The 21,657-nt window shown below is 44.5% G+C and overlaps 2 long non-coding RNA genes and 13 other non-coding genes across 15 annotated transcripts; 11 read left to right on the top strand and 4 right to left on the bottom strand.

Moving 5' to 3' along the window:
- Positions 1-556: 556 nt before the first annotated feature.
- Positions 557-628, bottom strand: trnag-ccc (transfer RNA glycine (anticodon CCC)). Its single transcript has one exon. It is a non-coding gene; the product is annotated as a tRNA-Gly (tRNA).
- Positions 629-810: 182 nt separating this feature from the next.
- trnat-cgu (transfer RNA threonine (anticodon CGU)) lies at positions 811-882 on the bottom strand. The gene has a single exon. It is a non-coding gene; the product is annotated as a tRNA-Thr (tRNA).
- A 7,087-nt stretch (positions 883-7,969) lies between these two features.
- On the bottom strand, positions 7,970-8,352 carry LOC140556924 (uncharacterized). Its single transcript, XR_011979785.1, has 3 exons — positions 8,307-8,352; positions 8,143-8,212; positions 7,970-8,041 (listed from the first exon to the last, which is right to left on the bottom strand). It is a non-coding gene; the product is annotated as an uncharacterized lncRNA (long non-coding RNA).
- Positions 8,353-8,555: 203 nt separating this feature from the next.
- Positions 8,556-8,927, bottom strand: LOC140557054 (uncharacterized). The gene is made up of 3 exons (XR_011979792.1): positions 8,881-8,927; positions 8,718-8,798; positions 8,556-8,588 (listed from the first exon to the last, which is right to left on the bottom strand). It is a non-coding gene; the product is annotated as an uncharacterized lncRNA (long non-coding RNA).
- Positions 8,928-14,879: 5,952 nt separating this feature from the next.
- On the top strand, positions 14,880-14,951 carry trnaa-ugc (transfer RNA alanine (anticodon UGC)). The gene has a single exon. It is a non-coding gene; the product is annotated as a tRNA-Ala (tRNA).
- Positions 14,952-15,185: 234 nt separating this feature from the next.
- trnat-ugu (transfer RNA threonine (anticodon UGU)) lies at positions 15,186-15,257 on the top strand. The gene has a single exon. It is a non-coding gene; the product is annotated as a tRNA-Thr (tRNA).
- A 124-nt stretch (positions 15,258-15,381) lies between these two features.
- Positions 15,382-15,453, top strand: trnaa-ugc (transfer RNA alanine (anticodon UGC)). Its single transcript has one exon. It is a non-coding gene; the product is annotated as a tRNA-Ala (tRNA).
- A 581-nt stretch (positions 15,454-16,034) lies between these two features.
- trnaa-cgc (transfer RNA alanine (anticodon CGC)) lies at positions 16,035-16,106 on the top strand. The gene has a single exon. It is a non-coding gene; the product is annotated as a tRNA-Ala (tRNA).
- A 430-nt stretch (positions 16,107-16,536) lies between these two features.
- Positions 16,537-16,608, top strand: trnaa-ugc (transfer RNA alanine (anticodon UGC)). The gene has a single exon. It is a non-coding gene; the product is annotated as a tRNA-Ala (tRNA).
- Positions 16,609-17,189: 581 nt separating this feature from the next.
- Positions 17,190-17,261, top strand: trnaa-cgc (transfer RNA alanine (anticodon CGC)). The gene has a single exon. It is a non-coding gene; the product is annotated as a tRNA-Ala (tRNA).
- Positions 17,262-17,584: 323 nt separating this feature from the next.
- trnaa-ugc (transfer RNA alanine (anticodon UGC)) lies at positions 17,585-17,656 on the top strand. Its single transcript has one exon. It is a non-coding gene; the product is annotated as a tRNA-Ala (tRNA).
- Positions 17,657-17,890: 234 nt separating this feature from the next.
- Positions 17,891-17,962, top strand: trnat-ugu (transfer RNA threonine (anticodon UGU)). Its single transcript has one exon. It is a non-coding gene; the product is annotated as a tRNA-Thr (tRNA).
- A 521-nt stretch (positions 17,963-18,483) lies between these two features.
- Positions 18,484-18,555, top strand: trnat-cgu (transfer RNA threonine (anticodon CGU)). The gene has a single exon. It is a non-coding gene; the product is annotated as a tRNA-Thr (tRNA).
- A 488-nt stretch (positions 18,556-19,043) lies between these two features.
- trnat-ugu (transfer RNA threonine (anticodon UGU)) lies at positions 19,044-19,115 on the top strand. The gene has a single exon. It is a non-coding gene; the product is annotated as a tRNA-Thr (tRNA).
- A 1,072-nt stretch (positions 19,116-20,187) lies between these two features.
- trnat-ugu (transfer RNA threonine (anticodon UGU)) lies at positions 20,188-20,259 on the top strand. Its single transcript has one exon. It is a non-coding gene; the product is annotated as a tRNA-Thr (tRNA).
- Positions 20,260-21,657: the final 1,398 nt, after the last annotated feature.

Below are 21,657 nucleotides of genomic sequence, written 5' to 3'. Positions count from 1 at the left end.
CTGAGCATAACAGTAAACATTCTTCTGATACTGTCTCAGAACATGCAAATCAAGCAAGTTCCTCCAGCTGCAAATGCCTTTTTATTGAACAGTTTTTGTTGTGGTTTTGATTCACTTCAGCATGCTTCCAATAATGAGCTTCAGTCTAAAAGACAAATTCAGTGGAGACGGTGGGGATTGAACCCAGGACCTCATACATGCAAAGCATGCCCTTTACCACTGAGCTACATCCCCTCTGCCAATCTTCTGTTTGAGGAACCCAAGAGCATGAGTAAAAGTAAGACATACAGCAAAGATGGGGAGGATTTGATTAACATGTAATAAAAGCTTCCATTAAGCTTCTTTTTGCTTGGAAAAGGCACGAACGGGGATCGAACCCGTGATCTTCGGTTACCTGAGCATAACAGTAAACATTCTTCTGATACTGTCTGAGAACATGCAAATCAAGCAAGTTCCTCCAGCTGCAAATGCCTTTTTAATGAACATTTTTTGTTGTGGTTTTGATTCACTTCAGCATGCTTCCAATAATGAGCTTCAGTCTAAAAGACAAATTCAGGGGAGATGCTGGGGATTGAACCCAGGACCTCATACATGGGAAGCAAGCGCTCTACCACTGAGCTACATCCCCAACTTGCTGCAGGTTGTTGACAATGTGCCCATTGGACAAGCCAATGCTTTAAACTTACAGTGAGGGCAGAGTTAAAATCCTGCATAGTAAGCATTTTAACATAGTAAGCTGGAACATCACATATGATGGGGCATGCAAAAGCTACCAGCAAAGTGACATTGGGCAGAATCTTCCAAGAAAGAAGGCACGGACGGGGGTCGAACCCATGATCTTCAGTTTACGAGACCGACGTCTTACCACTTGGCCACCATGCCAGCTCACCAACTGTGCTAGTCCCATGACTCTATGCCTGAACCAGTCTCCTGACAATTCTTGGCTGACTCAATGAATAAAATTCTTGCTAAATGCTCAGTTTGAACTTTTAGCAAACATTGGTGTGACCTCTGCTTCAGTACAAGAATGTGGATGTACTCCCATCCTGGGCACCTTGCAACACATGTGTCAGAATTTGTCTAGAACTAAATGTCTGGTTTGTGTTTCTCTGAAGTTGCAAAGAAATACTCTAATAGGTCAGACAATGGAGAAAAATTCCTGATCCTCGTAGTCTGAAGTTGCAAAAAACAGCCTAGCAGGTTATAACATGGAGATGCAGGGGATTGAACCCTGGACCTTTGTTGGGTAAGAGTTGGGTAAACAGCTGATCATTCACTACCTTCACTGCAATGAAAGCTTTATAAGGATTTTAAATCTGTGCATGTGAAACAGAAAAAAGAGCGAAGAGAAAGAAGAGCTGCAGAGAGTTTGTTGAGTAGAAATGACCTTATTCCGTACGGGGTCATCCTCTGGACAACTGTTCTCTCGGACACTCCGTACGACTGCGCTCTGTTTCCAGTGGTGTGGCCCAAAAGGAGGTGAGCCTCGATTCTGTTCGGAGGGCAAATGTAGGATGGACGTCCAGCGTCGGCTTCGTGAGCTGAACTACACCATCCATTACTCCCTCCAGACCAGATAGGAGGTAGTCGTTTCGCGTGACTCTGAAAGATCCTCCGCTAATGATCTTTAATTGTCTGCAGTGGCTCGTCAAAAACGGCATCAGTAACTCAGGACTGCTTCGAATGAAGGAACATCCACAACTCGCAGCTTGTCGCTGGTATTATCCACCAAAGGGATGTTCCATGATGCCACTCTACAGTGACATGCGGCCAATGCTACGCTGTGGGCTCTTGCTGAATGAAGCTAGGACAGCCACTGATGTTTCTTCATTAGTGACAGTTTTCATGCGTCCACATTTTGGCAAATCCAACACTGAACCAGTTTCACGAAACTTGGCAAGCAGTTTGCTAACTGTGGGAGATGGGTGGTCTCGTAGGGTGTCTTGCATTGAAATCTGCTGCAATGACCCGGGTACTGTGTTCACCAGACATCAACACAATTTCTATCCGCTCCTCACGTGTTAACCTCTGCGACATGTCAATGGCTGTAAACAAAGAGAAGCTTGTAAATAACTCAGGAAAGAATAAAGCACACCATTGTTTTTCTTGTGAAATTCTCGATACGTTTGATGTGTCACATGACCCTCTTCCCATTGAAAAAACTAAAGTTGGATCCAAAATGGCCAACTTCAAAATGGCCGCCATGGCCACCACCCATCTCGAATGACTCGTATGCCCCCTCTCATATACTAATGTGCCACAAACACGAAGTTAATATCACCAACCATTCCCATTTTATTTAGGTGTATCCATATAAATGGCCCACCCTGTAGAAGAAGTGCACTTAACACTGAATAAGGGTGAAGGGGAAGGAGCTTAAAAGTATCAGCTATATCGTCCTTAGCCAACAGTGTGCCAAGACCCGTCACCTAATGAGCCTGATAGCATCATCCACAGAAGCATAGAACAAGGAAAAGGTTTGAGCAGAATACAGTCATTAACACAAGCAACACAATCAGAATGAGGCGAGGACCTATCAAAAACCAAACGGTTCTTCCATGAATATCTGCAAGTAGCCACGCCTAAGGAAGGAACCTGAAAAGGAGCAAACAGAGGGGACTTAAAAGGGCCAATCAAATGACCTTTATTCACCTCATGGTCGATGAGTGCAGTAACAACGTGAGGTTTAGAGAAAGCAGACTGAAGGTTCCTAGAGACATAGGAAGAGGACAGAGGGTACAGGACCCCGACCCAAAAGCCCAGAGAAAGCCCTGTGAGTGAATAATCAACAAAACAATGATCAGGGTGCACGGAAAAAAAAGAGGAAAGGACAGGAACGGCCACAGGGGTGGAAGACACACAGACTTGAGGAGGGGTCGTTAAAATGATTACACAGAGGATGACCCCCGTGGGAAAGGTATGCTGCCTGTCCAGAGAAGCGCTCACAGATTCAGCACCAGGGGGAGCGCCCGGGACGCCATCAACAGGTGAGCACTCAATGACAGCCAAAATGGCGGACAAACAGCTCCGTGTCCACAACAGACCAATCCAGACAAGAGTTAAACAGTGCAATAAAAGATGCTGACTTTGCAGAGAACAACTTATGATACTCATAACCTTGAATGATGTCAGATCTCAACCGAAAGGAAACCGCCACAGCGGTGGGAGGAACAAAAGGCCTATCCAAAGGCATTTGGTTCACGAGCACGGAGGGTGCAGGCCCAGAAGGTGCCCCAACAATGTCCAGAGCGAGAGGGCTACCCAGAGCATTAGACGTCAGGAGCCGCAGATCCTCGAGAGACAATACGGTGCACACCAGAACGCCACGAACAGCCAGAAGCTCCAAGATCTGATTCGCCGTCCACGCAGACCAGGGCGGGGCCTGGGCAAGCAGACGAGAACTTCGCCGGATGGACGGGGCAGGAGAAGGCTAAGCAAAATCTCCACCAGAGTCAAACCAGTCAAGACAAGGCAACCGCGTGCACAGAGAGACGTGACGTCACTTCTGAAAGCAAAAAAAAACATGTGATTAGTGAACTTTTAACAACGACTGATGATTGTCTGAAGAACAGTGATGCTGCATTGGAGTCACCTGAACTTTCTCTAGAGCTTTCATTTCTCTAATACTGACAGATGGTGGAATACAATAGACATCATTAGTGGAAGGGTTTTCTTAATGTGTAAGATCATATGGTGGATGGAAATCCCTGCAAATACTCTGTTCAGACTTGGTCGACTTAGTGGACCTGTGGACTTAATGTTGTACAATATTAAGCAACAACAGCAGAGACGAGAAAAAACTTCAATAAGGACTGGAGCCGAGACAGCTTATGGACAAGCAGAGACATCATCATGAGGCCCGAATCCAACAGGACGCCCAAAAATTCCAGAGAAGTGGAACACACAAAACACTACAACCAAAACATCCAATGCAGAGCCTCGGGAAGACAGGAAATCAAGCAACAGAAAATCGTCCAAAAGATGCAAAACAAATGTCAGGCTGACAGCAAAACAGAACCGAGAAGAGTACTTAACACCGGCTCAAAAGGTCTTTGAAGGAAGAACTTTGCTGTGTCTTGTGGGACGAAGGCACCGATGGCACATAGACTTGGGGAGGGGTTGTTAAAATGATCACACAGAGGAATACCCCTGTAGGAAAGGTACGCTGCCGGTCCAGATATGTGCTTACAGATTCAGCACCAGGGAGAGCGCCCGGGACAACACCAAGGAAAACCGTGGGGCAGAGGGCAGGCACCTGGCTGTGAGACCCACACATGGAACAAGAAATGGCGGGCCAACAGCTCCGTGTCCACAACAGACCGATCCAGACGATTTAAACGAGTTAAACGACGAGTTAAACAGTGCAATTAAAGACGCTGACTTTGCGGAGAACTACTTATGATACTCATAACCTTGAATGATGTCAGATCTTAACCGGGAGCAAACCACCGCAGCGGCGGGAGGAACAAAAGGCAATGCTGATGATGCTGCATTGGAGTCTCCTGATAGAACTTTCACTAGAGCTTTCATTTCTCTTATACTGACAGATGGTGGAATACAATAGACATCATTACTGGAAGGGTTTCCCTAATGTGTGAGATCATATGGTGAATGGAAATCCCTGCAAATACTCTAATCAGAACATGCTGAAGAAGCGTGGTCTTAGTGTTGTGCTGTCTCTCAGTGGTGGTAGCCACCTGAGTCAGCTGCAGTGTTGAGGCTCCATCACACCAACAGAGATAGAAAAGTAAAAGAAAGAAATGTGGGGTTAGATGGACTATACTGGACTTTTTTATCTACACAGAATTCTCTAATACCAAAAATAAACTTACAGAAATTAATCATTTACTTACAGGAGGATGTGGTGAAGGCCAGTCAGTCCAGCAGAGTTGGACTGAACTGACTGACTGAGGCTCCATAATGCAGACACACATCATACAGAGGAAGGAAACAGAAATGTGGGGTTAGATGGACTGTATTTGGCCTTTTAATTTACAAACAGTTCTTTAATACTGACAATATACAGAAATGGACCATTTACTTACAGGAAGGTGGGGTGGAGGCCAGTTCGTCCAGGAAAGCTGATGCACTAGTGGTGGTCCCAAAATCTTCCTGAAGCCTGGATCAGTGTCAGCTGCAGTGGTGAGGCTCCATCACACCGATGTACAGAGATAGAAAAGTAAAATAAAAAAAGTGTGCGGTCAGGTGGACTGTATTTAACCTTCTCTTCTAAACAGAGTGCTCTAATACCAAAAATGAACTTACAGAAATTAATCAGTTACTTACAGGAGGATGTGGTGAAGGCCAGTCAGTCTAGCCGAGTCAGATTGAACTGACTGACTGAGGCTCCATAATGCAGACACACATCATACAGAGGAAGGAAACAGAAATGTGGGGTTAGATGGACTGCATTTGATCTTCTCATGTACACAGAGTTCTCTAATACTGACAATAAACAGATACTGAAATTAATCGTTTACTTACAAGAGGGTGTGGTGGAGGCCAGTCAGTCCAGCAGAGTCGATGCACTACTGGACTGACTGGATTGAGCTAATCGATGTGGAATAAAATGGACATCACAGCTGCCTGTCCTAGAAGTCCAGTATGGAGGCTCCATCAGAGAGAAAAGGGAAAAACAGAAATGTGGGGTCAGACGTACTGTATTTGGCCTTTTAATTTACAAACAGTTCTTTAATACTGACAATAAACAGAAATAGGACTATTTACTTACGGGAAGGTGGGGTGGAGGCCAGTTCGTCCAGTAAAGCCGATGCACTACTGGACTGACTGGCCTCAGCTAACAGGTGGTGGAATAAGTGGTGGTCCCAAAACCTTCCTGTAGCCTGGATCAGTGTCAACTGCAGTCCTGAGGCTCCATCACACAGATGTACAGAGATAGAAAAGTAAAAGACAGAAATGTGGGGTCAGGTGGACTGTATTTAACCTTTTGATCTACACAGAATTCTCTAATACCAAAAATAAACTTACAGAAACTGTTTATTTACTTACAGGAGGGAGTGGTGGAGGCCAGTCAGTCCAGCAGAGTCAGACTGAACTGACTGATTGAGGCTCCATAAAGCAGACACACATCATAAAGAGGAGGGAAACAGAGATATAGGGTTAGATGGGCTGTAATAGATCGCATAATTTAGACACAGTTCTCTTATACTGACAATAAACAGATACTACAATGGATTGTTTACTTACGGGTGGGTGGGGTGGAGGCCAGTCAGTCCAGCAGAGTCAATGCACTACTGGACTTACTGGCCTGAGCTAACAGATGGTGGAATAAGTGGTGATCCCAAAACCTTCCTGTAACCTCGACCAGAGTCATCTGCAGTGTTGAGGCTCCATCACACCGATGTACAGAGACAGAAAATTAAAAGAAAAAAATGTGGGGTTAGATGGACTGTATTCGACCTTCTCATCTACACAGAGTTCTCTAATACTGACAATAAACAGATACTGAAATTAACCGTTTACTTACGGGAGGGTTTGGTGAAGGCCATTCATTCCTGGACTGACTGATTGAGGCTCCATAACGCAGACGCACGTCATATAGAGGAAGGAAACAGAAAAGTGGGGTCAGAGGGACTGAAATTAACAGTCTACAGACACAGACATCTAATCCTGACAAATAAATAGAACAAATATACATGGAAATGAATTAAATAAATGACTCACAGTATTGTTTGGGGGGATGTACTGGAACTCAGTCAGTCCAGTAGAGTCAGGGCACCTGCAAAGAAACTGAAAAAGAGTGGAGAGGCACTGCAAAAGTTTTAAAACACAAAATGGACAAATTCAACTACAAATAACACTGAATTACAGAAAATTAATACAAAAGATCCTCACCTTATTTAATAAAAGCACAAACACAATCTATATTACAATATACTAGAGAATTTATTAATTAAGAAATAAACTTATATTAATTAAACATTAATAATAACCATACAAAAAAATCCTCAGATATTTTAAAATTAATATATTAAAACTATATTAAATAGGGGGAAGTCTTAGAGTGGGGGTTAAATGAGCTGTAAATGAATTTAAAATAATTAACAAAAGTATAATAGAATTAATAGGGAAGGCAGCCTCCAGGCTGTCCAGGAGCTGGTTGACGTGGCTCCCGACCAACTCCCACACGGCTGCGGCCACAGATACAGGGTCCTCGTACACAGACTCCTCCAGAGCAAAGATGGCCCCCAGGAAGCGCATCAGTACGTTCTGAAAGCAATCAGAAGAAGAGGCTGTTGTCAAAGGAGGCAAACAAAACCCTTAAATCTACACCATGTCTGCTCTGAATGTCTGGAGGAGAAGCTGTGAGGTTCTCTCTTCTGTTTTGTGAAGGATTCTGAGGGTTACCTGGACCAGGAGCTGGTACTGCTGAGCCCCGGCACTGCTCTGCTCGGTGGTAGCAGAGAAAGAGGATATCATGGCCATGAGATGATCCAGAAATCCCCCAGCCGTCTGCAACAGTGTGAGAACTGGTACAGATGTGAGAAAGGCTGCTTAGTTCTGTGTAGGCTCTAATATCTAGAACACAACACACGCAAGAACTGAAAACGTCTCTTACCGGACAGATCGGAGGTCTCCCTCCAGCCTGAAGACCAAGGATCACCACCTCATAGACGATGTCTATAAAGTTGAAGTGCTGAATCTTAGAGTAGGAGGAAACACCAGGCTCAGAAGAACCATCCATTTTTCTACGAGGTACAAAGGTTTTCACTCAAGCCTGGTTAATGAAACTCACCCCAATCTGCGCCAGCTCCTCTTCATTTCCTTGATGGCAAGAAGGATCCTGAGCCAACGCAAGCAGTCGGTCGTACGCCAGCAGGAAGACGACCAGATTCTGCAGGAAGAATACAGAGATGGTTAAAATCACATTCATTCATTTTCATCACAGTGTTTTAAGTATTTCAGGGGTTTTAGATCGTGGTCATGTAGTTACCCTGTCGTTGAGATCGGCCAGGTCACCGAGAACTGCCTTGCCGGCCTCACAGACGTACTCTCTGCGCTCCGCGTCGCTCAGCAGGAACTACAGGAATGAAGAACGGGATGTTAGAGAAGGAAGAACACAAGACACAAATGAAGACCTTGAGATGTAAAAAAGTACTTGTCTCATGGGTTGCCACTTACAGTGAAGGCCAGACGCAGGGCATTCAGCTTCAGGGGGAAGTTCCTGATCCCCTGAATGGTTGAGAAGGCGCTGTGGAAAAGGAGCAAATCTCCCATTTCAGAATCAACACAAACACCTCAATTCTGTTTACAGTGTACAGAACTTAAGCGGCCGTGACACTTACTGCAAAGCGGGCACCTCCCTCGCTGCAGCGCTGCCTCCAGTCGCCTGTAAGACCAAATATTCCACTTTAATTAATGCTGAACAGAATTGGAAACGGTACGACGACGTCTCATAACACTAGTGTGATTAGTTTTACCTCAGGAGCTGGTCCGGGCTGAGGCCAGTCAGAAGCGCTGGACTCTTGCTGAGGCTCCGGCTGGCAGGTGGTGTCCAAAGGCCATAAGTTGGCAAAGGAGGTCCACCCGTCATCGCCGATGACCAGGTCCTGATACGTGTGGAGCACCTGTAAAACAAACAACACACACTCTATACATCACATCTCACGCTGGGGAGAAGTGTAGCGTGTTGGCTTTCTGAGGTACGTTCTACAAGAACATGCAGATCAGTTCTGACTAGAACGTGCTAAAGTTACCTGAACGCCTCCAGATGATTTGGGGGTGGAGCGCTTGGTGAAGCGGCCGGACGCTACACGGTGCAGGTGACCTTCGATGCGCTACAAAGACACAAGGCATTACCATGTGAGTCAAAGGCCATGAGGAAGCTAGACTTAGGAGAACGTGGCTGAGACGTCTTACCTCAGCAAAGGTCACCTGTGCTGCCGATGCGAACCAGATGGGGGCCTGTAAGAGAGAGGTTAGAGGGTTCATATGAATCACGTGAAGAATAATTAATTACATATAAAAAATAATAGAGTAACAGAAACAACTGGAAGTGGAAGAGTTTATCTACCTCCTCAGAAGGTAGAAGAAGGTTGAAGAAGTCGTTGGTGAGGATCCACCACGACTGGGTCACGTCCCCCCGCATCAGGAGCACGTGGTGTCGGCGCACACAGATCTTCTGCAGAATAAAAAAACACACACAAGTAAGACGCAAAGCTCCAGATACGAGTAACTATACCAAAGGAGTCCTCACCTGCTGGTGTGGGTTGAGCCACAGTATGTAGGAGAAGTGCTAACTCTACCACATAGGAACCATACAGACACGAGTAACCGTACCAAATGAGGGTTCTTCCCCACAGGAGGAAGTGCATACCTGGTTGTCCCGGATGTACCACCGCCGGTAGGAGAACCTAAGGGTCCAGATGGAACTGAGCACATCCTTGGGGCAATGATCCAGGATCAGCTGCTCCAGAAAGCGCCTGGGACACTGCAATGAGACATGGCAGAAAGACTGCAATGATCTGCATCCTATTAAATCATCTCTGCAGTATAAAGTATCTAGAACCTCCCAAATTCCAGTTAAACCAACTGCATCATTTCTCTTACCCGGTACGGAATCACAGATCCAAACGGAAGGCTGAGGGTAAGCAGTCCGTCCTCCGCAGTGATGACCAGATGAATCGCTGGGTCTGAAAAAGAGAAACAGTGAAGACACCCCTCCTATCTTGAATACAGGACAGTGTGAGTCACATCCTCCATCTTGTAAACCTAGCTAACCTAGATAAGTACCCTAGCTAACTTAGCTAGCTAGCTTCAGACAGACCTCTGTTTCGCTGCTTAGCTTCTCCAACACTCAAATACACAAACACACAGCTAGTGAGCACATTTTTACATGAGTCTATCTTTCGGCTTTAACGCTTTAAAGAGCTCTAGTTACCTTCTGCTGCAGTCTGGACAGCGGCATCGACGGTCCTCGGTGTCCGCTGTCGATCTCGGGACCTGCGGGCAGAGAGGACATAATAAGCTCCGGCAGTGGCAGCTGCGACCCCAGCTGCGAACAGGAGGGGGCGCAAACGGAGCTCCACTGCCGGGGGGCGAAGAGCGAAGACGCCGCGCATCGTGGAAACAGCTGAAGTCGCTCTTCTAGAAGGAGGTGGAGGGTCCTCGTTGAAGCAGGTGGAGGGGTCCTCGTTAAAGCAGGTGGAGGGTCCTCGTTGAAGCAGGTGGAGGGGTCCTCGTCGAAGCAGGTGGAGGGGTCCTCGTTGAAGGAGGTGGAGGGGTCCTCGTCGAAGCAGGTGGAGGGGTCCTCGTCGAAGCAGGTGGAGGGGTCCTCGTCGAAGCAGGTGGAGGGGTCCTCGTCGAAGTTGTTGAGGTGGTTCTAGAGGAAGAAGAAGGAGTGGAGCTCGTCCAAAATGGAGCTGTTGTAGAGATGTAGTTGCTGCAGAAGAAGCAGGAGTTGGTCTCGTCGAAAAAGCTGAAAAGTTCTCAGAGGAGCAGAAAGAGCAGCTGAACGCTGTGGGGGTCGGTTAACGACTGAGGCTCAACGTTCGTTCTACCGTTCTAGATTGTGACCTGGGTTCCACCTACGTTCTCTTACAGTTTAAAGGGAAACATGTTCAGTGTCTCCATGGCGACAGAGAGCGAAAATAACAGGGTTATCTAGAAAGGAGTTCAGGGACTAGTGAGGTTTTCCATTTACACTGAGGACTGAGTTCCCCACCCTCAGGTTCTGCACACAGTAGCGCTAAGAACCACGTTTGTCCCCCAGAAGTAGCTAGAAGTACCTCTATATCTGTTCTAGACATTGTTCTAGACTCTGAACACACAAAATCCACCTAGATATAAAGTTACCATTTGATCATGATCTCCAGAAGCTTTACAATCAGCCGTAACATTAAAACCACTGAAATCAATAACGTTGATCATCTGCTTTTACAGTGGCGCCTTTCAAAAGGATCAACAATGGACTAAAGTATTGGGACACCTGCTCGTTCAGCGTTTATTTCTGAAATCTAGGGTATTAAAATAGGTTTTCCTGCTTCTTTTGGAGTAACTGTCTCTTTCTATTAGATGTTGAAAATTGCTTTGAGGATTTGATTGCATTCAGCGATAAGAGTCACTGTTAGTGAGGGCAGGATGTTGGAGCATCACCAGCCCACAGTGTTGTACTCGTCTTCAGATCCTGCTGTTCTGATAGAATAAAAAAGTCACAGAAAAAACTTGTGATGAAACAAATGATGGTGTTTTTTATGTTTAAAAATCACAATATATCACCTTGCTCACAGTATCACATTATATCACAGTATATTGGACCGTAACCCCTGTGTGATGAGGAACATCCTGGTACATCCAGCCTCTATCAGACATCTATCCTCTATTAAAAGGCTTCTGTATCTGTTATCAGTTCACATTATGTGTCCTTTATCTTCATTCATAATGTTCATCACTGTTAGCTTTTAGCCTCGCCCCCGCTTGCTTCCTCAGGTTTGTCTTCCTCAAGTCTCACCAGTGAAAACATAAGCTGCTGTTTCCTGTTGATTGGTGATCAGCTCCAGTTATATAAATATATATAAATATAGAAACTGTGTGTTTTTGAATTTGTGTTATTTTGTGAGCTTTTGCACAGAAAACCCAAAGACTGAGAAGCAAGACAGCTTTTTTTGTGATCAAGAATTTTAATTTTACAAAACAACCAACAACAAGGGGATAGGGGGCAACAGACGACTCCAAGCGAAGTCCAGGAGTAGTTCAGTCTTGTAGGATTGCCTTTTTAGCTGCAGTAAATCCAGTAAATGTCAGACCCTCAGTATCGTGCCCTCCCCCGGGGGGGTTGCGAGCTGCCTCCCATAGGCCCAAATAAGGACTTCTGTTCTATTTCCGTTCATGTGTGTCGATTCAGAGACTCGGTTCGTGTTCATTTACGTTCATGTGTGTTTGGTTCAGTTCATTTGTGTTCATGTGTGTTTCGGTTTTGATTGTTTTTGTTCCTTGTTTAAGTCATGCGTTTCACCTGAGGCTGGCGGTACTTAAGGAGCCTGGACGTCTTAGTCCGAGGCCAAAATTGCATGTTTGGAACCTAGAGGCAGCTCGAGAGGTTCCCGTTACTACTCACGGTGTGTTGGGACCAGCTTCTGCTCGACTTCCTTGTTCGTAAGCAGGCCATTCGGCCATCCAAGGACTCCAAGGGCGACCCACGCTCACGCAGTAGTACCAAGTTTGGTCGGCCTAGCCGTTTTTGGTTCTGCAGCTGGTCCCCTAGCTCTCTTCCCTTCTTTTAGACGTAGTCTCAGCGCCGGTCTAGCGCGTCTTTAGTTCACCCCTGGTTGCCCCAGGCTCTGCCTGCAGGTTTTCATTAGTTTTCCCCTGTTACCTGCCCTTCTCACTAGCTCAGCTCCCAGAGTCCCCCAGTCTCAGGTGTGTTTGTTTTCGCCCTCTGGTTTTTCAAGTTTGTGTCGTGTTCATCTGTATGCCTTTGTGTTCATCCCTCTGTGTCTGGCCTAACCCGCCATGACAGTAAACAGTAGTTTATTCTGTATGACCTTTAACCCTATATTGGAGTTGTCATTCAGGAGACTCAAACATGGGTCATAATTTCATTCATTTTCCAGTAAATCAGACAACACTGAATTGATCTATTTCCAGAGTTTTCCCAGAACATATGTAAAATGGACCAGCAGCAGTTTTGGTACATATATGACAATGATTGGTAGTTTGGAGCTTCATTTTAAATCTTCTATATGGTGTCAGGTATTTTCTGTGAATGACCTTAAAATCAGTAAGTTGATGTGTTACATTTTTGGAAGGCCTGTTAAGATTAGACCAAGTAGTTCCCCATTCTGGAGTATGATTTAAGGCAGCAAGCTCTCTGTTCCATGATGCAGCAACTGAAAGAGGTTTCATAGTAGCTTCAATCAACTTACGGTAGATCCTGGATACACATCCTTTGGAGGGCATATATGGTTGGATCCGATCCAGCTATGGGAAAGCACCATGGAAGCCCATAGGTTTTTAACCCTGAAATGCTCTATAAAACATCAAATTCCTTCATTACAGATTGAATGGAGACATCCACGCTGTCTAAACACAGAAGAATGTCATCAGCATAAAGCGAAATAAAGTTGCTGTGGTCTTGAATTGTGAAAGGAAATATTGAGGATTGTTGAACAGCTTGTGCTAAAGGTTCTAAAGACAGACAAAATCAATGGGGAGAGATTGGACACCCTTGTCTAGTCCCACGCTCTAGCTGAAATGCAGGGGACAGTACATTGTTGGTTAATACTGATGCTGCAGGAGAATGATACAGTGTTCGCAGCACTGAAATAAACGCTGTACCCAAACCCAAAATGTTCAGGGACTGCTCACATATAACTCCACTCAGCCTATCAAAGGCTTTCTCCACGTCCAAAGAGAGAACTGCACAAGAGCTAGGAAATGTAGGTGCAGCGTCCAAAATCTGAAATAATCTCCGGATTTTATCTGAGGCAGGACGGCCTTTTATGAACCCAGTTTGGTCTTCCCTTATTAAAGCAGGTTCCACAGTTTCCAACAGCAAAGAGAGAACCTTAGCAAATAATTTGACGTCGCTACAAATAAGAGAAACAGGCCTGTAGCTTGAACATTGTAACAGGTCTTTTCCTTTCCAGGAATCCAGTATAAGAGGTCCCACTAAATCCCAAAGTTCCACATACAAATCAGGTGGGGAGCCATCCAGACCCAAAGCAAGACAGCTGTGTGGAGAAACTGCTCACTCAGGTGAAAATCTCCAATATTCACGTTCAGCTGTGTTTATTTATTAGGAAGAGAAGAAGTGTCGTACTTCAAGTTGTCATAACTTAAATTTAGATGCAGCATAAAAGCTTAGGACTGATATGTTGTAGCGGCAGAAGGAAAGCACACACACACCCCTGGGACCCCCAGGTGTTTTTAGTGGGCTGGAGGTGCTTAATAAACTTAGCACAAAAAATAAGGAAATTTATGTTTCATGGCAGAGAAGATTTTGCAAATGTTCTGTAAAATTTCCATTTAAAAGGGAAATAAACTTTCCAACGATATGAGATTTATTACCAAGAAACATTATTACAACAATCAAATAACCTACCAATCACACATTAACTTACTTTTTGTGGTAGGTTTATATATATCTAAGAACCTTAACTGTAAGTGCAAGTCAACGCAAATATATTTGATTAATATTTGAGAGAATAGAGAATTTCTATTTTACTGTTTTCTATCAAAAAGAGAAAAATAGATAAAAAAAGGTGTTTTGTGTGACAGTGATGATACATGTACGTGTGGTTTCGTGTAAATCCTAAAGGTGGTTTCAAAGCTGTTTAAGCTTCTTTTTGCTTGGTTTACAAGACCGACGCCTTGCCATTTGGCCATCGCGCCCAAGGCCTTGATTTTGAATTGGTGTGGAAGCACTGGACAAATGTACCTGTAAAAGGAGTTATTTACCTGAGCATAACAGTAAACATTCTTCTGATACTGTCTCAGAACATGCAAATCAACCAAGTTCCTCCAGCAGCAAAAGCCTTTTTAATGAACAGTTTTTGTTGTGGTTTTGATTCACTTCAGCATGCTTCCAATAATCAGCTTCAGTCTAAAAGACAAATTCAGCAGAGAAATTCTGCATCTCCATGTTATAACCTCCTAGGCTGTTTTTTGCAACTTCAGTCTACGAGGATCAGGAATTTTTCTCCATTGTCTGACCTATTAGAGTATTTCTTTGCAACTTCAGAGAAACACAAACCAGACATTTAGTTCTAGACAAATTCTGCCACATGTGTTGCAAGGTGCCCAGGATGGGAGTACATGCAAATTCTTGAACTGAAGCAGAGGTCTTAACTCTGCCCTTGCTGTAAGTTTAAAGCTTTGGCTTGTCCCATGGGCACATTGTAAACAATCTCAAGCAAGTTGGGGATGTAGCTCAGTGGTAGAGCGCATGCTTTGCATGTATGAGGTCCTGGGTTCAATCCCCAGCATCTCCACTGAATTTGTCTTTTAGACTGAAGCTCGTTATTGGATGCATGCTGAAGTGAATCAAAACCTCAACACAAACTGTTCATTAAAAAGGCATTTGCTGCTGGAGGAATTTGTTTGATTTGCATGTTCTGAAACAATATCAGAAGTATTTTAACTGTTATGCTCAGGTAAATGACTCCTGTTGCTTTTACAGGTACATTTGTCCAGTGCTTCCACGCCAATTCAAAACCAAGGCTGTGGGTGCGATGGCCAAGTGGCAAGGCGTCGGTCTTGTAAACCGAAGATCGCGGGTTCGATCCCCTGTCGTGCCTTTTTCCAAGCAAAAAGAAGCTTAATGGTAGCTTATATATACATGTTAATCAAATCCTCCCCAACTTTGCTGAATGTCTTACTTTTTCTCATGCTCTTAGGTTCCTCAAACAGAAGTGTTACAGAGGGGATGTAGCTCAGTGGTAGAGCGCATGCTTTGCATGTATGAGGTCCAGGGTTCAATCCCCTGCATCTCCATGTTATAACCTCCTAGGCTGTTTTTTGCAACTTCAGTCTACGAGGATCAGGAATTTTTCTCCATTGTCTGACCTATTAGAGTATTTCTTTGCAGCTTCAGAGAAACAAAAACCAGACATTTAGTTCTAGACAAATTCTGCCACATGTGTTGCAAGGTGCCCAGGATGGGAGTACATGCACATTCTTGTACTGAAGCAGAGGTCACACCAACGTTTGCTAAAAGGTCAAACTGAGCATTTAGCAAAAATTTTATTCATTGAGTCAGCCAAGAATTGTTAGGTGACCAGTAGAGGCATAGAGTCATGGGACAAGCTCGGTTGATGGGCTGGCATGGTGGCCAGGTGGAAAGGCGTCGATCTCGTAAACCGAAGATCATGGATTCAACCCACGTCCGTGCCTTCTTTCTTGGAAGATGCTGCCCATTGTCACTTTGCTGGTAGCCTTTGCGTGCCCCATCATATATGATGTTCCAGCTTACTATGTTAAAATGCTGACTATGCAGGATTTTAACTCTGCCCTTGCTGTAAGTTTAAAGCTTTGGCTTGTCCCATGGGCACATTGTAAACAACCTCCAGCAAGTTGGGGATGTAGCTCAGTGGTAGAGCGCATGCTTCGCTTGTATGAGGTCCTGGCTTCAATCCCCAGCATCTCCACTGAATTTGTCTTTTAGACTGAAGCTCATTATTGGAAGCATGCTGAAGTGAATCAAAACCACAACAAAAACTGTTCATTAAAAAGGCTTTTGCTGCTGGTGGAACTTGCTTGATTTGCATGTTCTGAAACAGTATCAGAAGAATGTTTACTGTTATGCTCAGGTAAATAACACCTGTTGCTTTATCAGGTACATTTGTCCAGTGCTTCCATGCCAATTCAAAATCAAGGCTGTGGGCGCGATGGCCAAGAGGCAAGGTGTCTGTCTTTTAAACTGAAGATCGGGGGTTTGATCACCGTTTGTGCCTTTTTCCAAGCAAGAAGAAGCTTAATGGGAGCTTATATATACATGTTAATCAAATCCTCCCCAACTTTCCTGAACGTCTTACTTTTACTCATGCTCTTGGGTTCCTCAAACAGAATTGTTCCAGAGGGGATGTAGCTCAGTGGTAGAGTGCATGCTTTGCATGTATGAGGTCCAGGGTTCAATCCCCTGCATTTCCATGTTATAACCTCCTAGGCTTTTTTTTGCAACTTCAGTCTACGAGGATCAGGAATTTTTCTTCATTGTCTGACCAATTAGAGTATTTCTTTGCAACTTCAGAGAAACACAAACCAGACATTTAGTTCTAGACAAATTCTGCCACATGTGTTGCAAGGTGCCCAGGATGGGAGTACATGCACATTCTTGAACTGAAGCAGAGGTCACACCAACGTTTGCTAAAAGGTCAAACTGAGCATTTAGCAAGAATTTTAATCATTTAGTCAACCAAGAATTGTTAGGTGACCAGTAGAGGCATAGAGTCATGGAACAAACTCAGTTGATGGGCTGGCATGGTGGCCAAGTGGAAAGGCGTCGGTGTCGTAAACTGAAGATCATGGGTTCAACCCACGTCCGTGCCTTCTTTCTTGGAAGATGCTGCCCATTGTCACTTTGCTGGTAGCTTTTGCATGCCCCATCATATATGTTGTTCCAGCTTACTATGTTAAAATGATGACTATGCAGGATTTTAACTCTGCCCTTGCTGTAAGTTTAAAGCTTTGGCTTGTCCCATGGGCACATTGTAAACAACCTCCAGCAAGTTGGGGATGTAGCTCAGTGGTAGAGCGCATGCTTCGCATGTATGAGGTCCTGGGTTCAATCCCCAGCATCTCCACTGAATTTGTCTTTTAGTCTGAAGCTCATTATTCGAAGCATGCTGAAGTGAATCAAAACCACAACAAAAAATGTTCATTAAAAAGGCATTTGCAGCTCGAGGAACTTGCTTGATTTGCATGTCCTGAGACAGTATCAGAAGAATGTTTACTGTTATGCTCAGGTAACCGAAGATCACGGGTTCGATCCCCGTTCGTGCCTTTTTCCAAGCAAAAAGAAGCTTAATGGGAGCTTTTATTACATGTTAATCAAATCCTCCCCTTCTTTGCTGTATGTCTTACTTTTACTCATACTCTTGGGTTCCTCCAATAGAAGCTTGGCAGAGGTGATGTAGCTCAGTGGTAGAGTGCATGCTTTGCATGTATGAGGTCCTGGGTTCAATCCCCAGCATCTCCACTAAATTTGTCTTTTAGACTGAAGCTCATTATTCGAAGCATGCTGAAGTGAATCAAAACCACAACAAAAACTGTTCATTAAAAAGGCATTTGCAGCTGGAGGAACTTGCTTGATTTGCATGTTCTGAGACAGTATCAGAAGAATGTTTACTGTTATGCGGAGGTAATTAACTCCTGTTGCTTTTACAGGAACATTTGTCCAATGCTTCCACGCCAATTCAAAACCAAGGCTGTGGGCGCGATGGCCAAGTGGCAAGGCGTCGGTCTTGTAAACCGAAGATCACGGGTTCGATCCCCGTTCGTACCTTTTCCAAGCAAAAAGAAGCTTAATGGGAGCTTTTATTACGTGTCAATCAAATCCTCCCCATCTTTGCTGAATATCTTACTTTTACTCATGCTCTTGGGTTCCTTAAACAGAAGATTGGCAGAGGGGATGTATCTCAGTGGTAAAGTGCATGCTTTGCATGTATGAGGTCCAGGGTTCAATCCCCTGCCTCTCCATGTTATAACCTGCTGGGCAGGTTTTTCCAACTTCAGTCTACGAGGATCAGGAATTTTTCTTCATTGTCTGACCTATTAGAGTATTTCTTTGCAACTTCAGAGAAACACAAACCAGACATTTAGTTCTAGACAAATTCTGCCGCATGTGTTGCAAGGTGCCCAGGATGGGAGTACATGCACATTCTTGTACTGATGCAGAGGTCACACCAACGTTTGCTAAAAGTTCAAACTGAGCATTTAGCAAGAGTTTTACTCATTGAGTCAGCCAAGAATTGTCAGGAGACCGGTTGAGGCATAGAGTCATGGGACCAGCACAGTTGCTGAGCTGGCATGGTGGCCAAGTGGTAAGGCGTCGGTCTCGTAAACCGAAGATCATGGGTTCGAACCCCGTCCGTGCCTTCTTTCTTGGAAGATTCTGTCCAATGTTACTTTGCTGGTAGCTTTTGCATGCCCCATCATATATGATGTTCCAGCTTACTATATTAAAATGCTGACTATGCAGGATTTTAACTCTGCCCTCACTGTAAGTTTAAAGCTTTGGCTTGTCCCATGGGCACATTGTCAACAACCTACAGCAAGTTGGGGATATAGCTCAGTGGTGGAGCGCATGCTTTACATGTATGAGATCCTGGGATCAATCCCCACCATCTCTGCTGAGTTTGTCTTTTAGACTGAAGCTTATTATTCGAAGCATGCTGAAGTGAATCAAAACCACAACAAAAACTGTTCATTAAAAAGGCATTTGCAGCTGGAGGAACTTGCTTGATTTGCATGTTCTGAGACAGTATCAGAAGAGTGTTTACTGTTATGCTCAGGTAATTAACTCCTGTTGCTTTTACAGGTACATTTGTCCAGTGCTTCCACGCCAATTCAAAACCGAGGCTGTGGGCGTGATGGCCAAGTGGCAAGGCGTCGGTCTTGTAAACTTAAGATCACGGGTTTGATCCCCGTTCGTGCCTTTTCCAAGCAAAAAGAAGCTTAATGGGAGCTTTTATTACGTGTCAATCAAATCCTCCCCATCTTTGCTGAATGTCTTATTTTTTCTCATGCTCTTGGGTTCCTCAAACAGAACATTGGCAGAGGGGATGTAGCTCAGTGGTAGAGCGCATGCTTTGCATATCTGAGGTCCAGGGTTCAATCTCCTGCATCTCCATGTTATATCCTGCTGGGCAGGATTTTGCAACTTCAGACTACGAGGATCAGGAATTTTTCTTCATTGTCTGACCTATTAGACTATTTCTTTGCAACTTCAGGGAAACACAAACCAGACATTTAGTTCTAGACAAATTCTGCCGCATGTGTTGCAAGGTGCCCAGGATGAGAGTACATGCAAATACTTGTACTGAAGCAGAGGTCACACCAACGTTTGCTAAAAGTTCAAACTGAGCATTTAGCAAGAATTTTATTCATTGAGTCAGCCAAGAATTGTCAGGAGACCGGTTGAGGCATAGAGTCATGGGACTAGCGCAGTTGATGAGCTGGCATGGAGGCCGAGGGGTAAGGCGTAGGTCTCGTAAACTGAAGATCATGGGTTCGACCCACGTCCGTGCCTTCTTTCTTGGAAGATTCTGCCCAATGTCACTTTGCTGGTAGCTTTTGCATGCCCCATCATATATGATGTTCCAGCTTACTATGTTAAAATGCTGACAATTCAGGATTTTAACTCTGCCCTCACTGTAAGTTTAAAGCATTGGCTTGTCCCATGGGCACTTTGTCAACAACCTACAGCAAGTTGGGGATGTAGCTCAGTGGTAGAGCGCATGCTTTGCATGTATGAGGTCCTGGGTTCAATCTCCGCTGAAATTGTCTTTTAGACTGAAGCTTATTATTCGAAGCATGCTGAAGTGAATCAAAACCACAACAAAAACTGTTCATTAAAAAGGCATTTGCAGCTGGAGGAACTTGCTTGATTTGCATGTTCTGAGACAGTATCAGAAGAGTGTTTACTGTTATGCTCAGGTAATTAACTCCTGTTGCTTTTACAGGTACATTTGTCCAGTGCTTCCAGGCCAATTCAAAACCAAGGCTGTGGGCGTGATGGCCAAGTGGCAAGGCGTCGGTCTTGTAAACTTAAGATCACGGGTTTGATCCCCGTTCGTGCCTTTTCCAAGCAAAAAGAAGCTTAATGGGAGCTTTTATTACGTGTCAATCAAATCCTCCCCATCTTTGCTGAATGTCTTATTTTTTCTCATGCTCTTGGGTTCCTCAAACAGAACATTGGCAGAGGGGATGTATCTCAGTGGTAGAGCGCAGGCTTTGCATATATGAGGTCCAGGGTTCAATCTCCTGCATCTCCATGTTATAACCTGCTGAGCAGGTTTTTGCAACTTCAGACTACGAGGATCAGGAATTTTTCTTCATTGTCTGACCTATTAGAGTATTTCTTTGCAACTTCAGGGAAACACAAACCAGACATTTAGTTCTAGACAAATTCTGCCACATGTGTTGCAAGGTGCCCAGGATGAGAGTACATGCAAATACTTGTACTGAAGCAGAGGTCACACCAACATTTGCTAAAAGTTCAAACTGAGCATTTAGCAAGAATTTTATTCATTGAGTCAGCCAAGAATTGTCAGGAGACCGGTTGAGGCATAGAGTCATGGGACTAGCACAGTTGACGAGCTGGCATGGTGGCCGAGGGGTAAGGCGTAGGTCTCGTAAACTGAAGATCATGGGTTCGACCCACGTCCGTGCCTTCTTTCTTGGAAGATTCTGCCCAATGTCACTTTGCTGGTAGCCTTTGCATGCCCCATCATATATGATGTTCCAGCTTACTATGTTAAAATGCTGACTATGCAGGATTTTAACTCTTCCCTCACTGTAAGTTTAAAGCTTTGGCTTGTCCCATGGGCACATTGTCAACAACCTACAGCAAGTTGGGGATGTAGCTGAGTGGTGGAGCGCATGCTTTGCATGTATGAGGTCCTGGGTTCAATCTCCGCTGAATTTGTCTTTTAGACTGAAGCTTATTATTCGAAGCATGCTGAAGTGAATCAAAACCACAACAAAAACTGTTCATTAAAAAGGCATTTGCAGCTGGAGGAACTTGCTTGATTTGCATGTTCTGAGACAGTAACAGAAGAATGTTTACTGTTATGCTCAGGTAACCGAAGATCACGGGTTAGATCCCCGTTCGTGCCTTTTTCCAAGCAAAAAGAAGCTTAATGGGAGCTTTTATTACATGTTAACTTCAGAGAAACATAAACCAGACATTTAGTTCTAGACAAATTCTGCCGCATGTGTTGCAAGGTGCCCAGGATGGGAGTACATGCACATTCTTGTACTGAAGCAGAGGTCACACCAACGTTTGCTATGGGTTCAAACTGAGCATTTAGCAAGAATTTTATTCATTGAGTCAGCCAAGAATTGTCAGGAGACCGGATGAGGCATAGAGTCATGGGACTAGCACAGTTGATGAGTTGGCATGTTGGCCAAGTGGTAAGGCATCGGTCTCGTAAATCGAAGATCATGTGTTCGACTCCCGCCCGTGCCTTCTTTCTT

Source organism: Salminus brasiliensis, chromosome 6 (assembly GCF_030463535.1).
Source record: "Salminus brasiliensis chromosome 6, fSalBra1.hap2, whole genome shotgun sequence".
NCBI lineage: Eukaryota > Metazoa > Chordata > Actinopteri > Characiformes > Bryconidae > Salminus > Salminus brasiliensis.
The sequence above is the reverse complement of the archived record's forward strand: the minus strand, read 5'-3'. Positions and strand labels throughout refer to the sequence as shown.